The sequence below is a fragment of the Myotis lucifugus genome, unplaced genomic scaffold (genome assembly GCF_000147115.1).
Source record: "Myotis lucifugus unplaced genomic scaffold, Myoluc2.0 scaffold_78, whole genome shotgun sequence".
Classification (NCBI taxonomy): Eukaryota; Metazoa; Chordata; class Mammalia; order Chiroptera; family Vespertilionidae; genus Myotis; species Myotis lucifugus.
Window position 1 is genome coordinate 4,177,415 of NW_005871126.1, and position 3,250 is coordinate 4,180,664.

A 3,250-nucleotide genomic window follows, 5' to 3' on the forward strand; every position below is an offset into this window, starting at 1 on the left:
AATAGACCCATACTTTAATAAACAAATGGTTTTTAACAAAGATGCAAAGGCAATTAGATTTTTCAACAAATAAGCATTTGAAAATCCATGTGCAAGAAAATGAACTTTGATTCATATCTAGCACCATCAGAAAATGAACTCAAAATGGATCATAGACTTAAATGTAAAACGTAAAACTATAAAATTTCTATGAGAAAATTTTGTAATCTTGGGTTATCAAAGATTCCTTTAGACACCCAAAGCCTAATCCATACAGGAACTGACAATTTGAGCTTAAAATTAGGAACTTCTCTTTTGTGACCTAATGAAGCTGACAGGTTAGGACGTGAGATGAACAATTTAAGGGAAAAGATAAAAACAGACTGTGAATAAATGAGAGCTACATAAAGGGACTTGCTGAAGGTAAAGGGTTCATGGAATAGGTAGTAAAATGGGAGTCAGGATTAAAGCTAACTCTTTGGGATAATTTAAATAAAATTGAATTTTCTCGTTTGTTATATTAAATAATAATAATAAATAAAATACTAAAAGAGCCACTTATTTCCTCCTCCTACATTCCAGTTTTATATGTAGGGGGTGTTTTCTCTACTACAAGTAGAATTTGGAGGTCTACTGATGTGACCAGGTCATGGCTGCCCATCATCATAAAAAACTTCTGGATTTCTAACCAAATCCACACAATTCAAAAATATTCTTTTTAAAAATATATTATTATTGATTTATTTCAGAGAGGAAGGGAGAGGGAGAGAGAGATAAAAACATCAATGATGAGATAAAATCATCAATCAGCTTCCTTCTGCATGCCCCCACACTGGGAATCAAGCCCACAACCCTTCGAACTGTGACCTCCTGGTTCATAGGTGGACACTCAACCATTAAGCCATGCCAGCCGGGCTCAAAAATATTCTTTATAATGAATACTAAGCATGTACTTCAGACATTTAAGCCTTTCATGTAGATCTACTTTTCCAACAGCAAACTAATATTCATTACATCATTAAAACAAGAGAAAACCAAACCATTATCATTTTGCATTCTCTTTGTTAAAATATTCATCAATCACAATCTACACTAATAAAAGACAAACATGCAAATTGACCGCACCTTCGCTACACCTTAAGCCATGCCCACCAGTGAGTCAGAGCGACCATATGCAAATTAACCCAACCAAGATGGCGGCCGGCAGCCATGGAGCTAAAGCAAGCAGGAGGCTTGGTTGCCCAGTGATGGAGGAAGCCAAGCTTCCCGCCCACCCTGGCCGGCTCTGAGCTCCACCCAAGGCTACAAAGTTTCAATTATAGAAGGTAAATAAATCCCAGAATAAAAAAAGAAAGAAAAAAAGGAGAGGCTGGGAGCTTCCATCGCCGGGGGGCTTGGCCAGCCTGAAAATGGCCCTCAGCCCCTCACCAAGTCTGGCCAGGCACTTCAGTGGGGATCCCCACCCTGAAGGCAGTGTGACCAGCTGCAAACAGCCATCAGCCCCTCACCCAGGCTGACCAGGCACCCCAGTGGGGACCCCCACCCTGAAGGGGGTGTGACCAGCTGCAAACAGATATCAGCCCCTCACCCAGGCTGGCCAGGCACCCCAGCGGGATCCCCACCCTGATCCGGGACACCCTTCAGGGCAAACTAGCCGGCCCCAACCCGTGCACCAGGCCTCTATCTTATATAATAAAAGGGTAATATGCAAATTGACCCTAACAGCAGAAAGACTGGGAATGACTGGTCACTATGACACACACTGACCACCAGGGGCAGATACTCAATGCAGGAGCTGTCCCCTGGTGGTCAGTGTGCTCCCACAGGGGGAGCTCTGCTCAGCCACAAGCCAGGCTGATGGCTGCCAGCACAGCGGTGGTGGTGGGAGCCTCTCCCCCCTCCTCAGCAGCACTAAGGATGTCCGACTGAAGCTTAGGTCTGCTCCCTGCTGGTAAGTGGACATCCCCCTAGGGCTGCCGGGCTGCCAGAGGGATGTCTGACTGTCAGCTTGGGCCTGATCCCCCAGGGAGCGGGTCTAAGCCAGCAGGTGGACATCCTCTGAGGAGTCCCAGACTGCAAGAGGGCATAGGCCAGGCTGAGGGACCCCCCCCCCCCAGGGCACAAATTTTTGTGCACCGGGCCTCTAGCTTAACCATAAGTTCAAAACAATTTGCCCATAATTTGCAAACCTACTAATGCATTCCAGTAATCATTACAAAATTTCCTGCCAAGAGTACTAGTCTTCCCAGGTACCTCCTGCATGGACAATATAAAATAGTGGATGCCTGTACTTGCTTAGGCACATATACTAAAATTGGAATGATACAGAGATTAGCATGACCCCTGTGCAAGAATGACACCCAAATTCGTGAAGCATTAAAAAATAAATAAAAAATAAAATAAAATAAAATAATAAAATAGTGGATGCCTAATGTAAGATGCCTACATGTGTCCTTTTTTCAGAATATTCCCATAACCCAGAGATAAATATTGAGAGGCCTTAAAAGTCTTGAGCTACTACCTGCCATGTTTCCCACCATGCGAATAAGAATAGAGACAGAGTAAGTCAGATGTGTCTAGCGAGGCAGAACCATGAGTTGGAGGGAAAGCATTACCAGCATTTCTCTCCAGTTTCCCTTGTTATTAAGGTCTAGCTGTCTTACTGTTTTTCTCAAAGTAAAGTTGAAAAAATTTTCTTGGATTCCAAGAGCTTACATTTTTTGCTTAAGTTACTTTGGTTTATAATTTTTAAAAATTGCAAAATTTTTGTAAATTTAATTAGATACTTAATATGAAAAAATGCATTAAAAACATTCTCTCGGATATTAAATTACCATATAACTATAAAAATTAAAGAAGTATGATTGTAAGGGTGGAATATATATACAGATTAATATGAGTATAAAGACCAGCATCATACCAAGTATATATCAATGAGAAAGAATAAATTCTTCATAAAATGCTACTGTGTCAAGTGCCCCCCTAATGAAAAACAAATACATCCAACATTTTCTTGAAATCTGGCACTAACATAAACTTCAGGTGTATTAAAATTTTTACTATGAAGAAATGGCTATAAAAGTACTAGAAGAAAATATAATGAGTATTTACATTAAAATATGGCAAGTCTTTTTAAGCATGAGGATATAGCTAAGAACAAGAAAGAAAACTTGGTTTGAATTTGAAACATTCATTTTCTAAAAGGTTGACCTAAAATATAAGCTTTTACATAAAAAAATATTGAAAAAAGATATGAGCAAATGTCCTTGAT

The 3,250-nt window shown here is 40.4% G+C and overlaps 1 pseudogene; it reads left to right on the top strand.

The window, feature by feature from the left end:
• Nucleotides 1-2,266: 2,266 nt before the first annotated feature.
• Nucleotides 2,267-2,367, top strand: LOC111826446 (annotated as a pseudogene).
• The last annotated feature ends 883 nt before the right edge of the window (nt 2,368-3,250 follow it).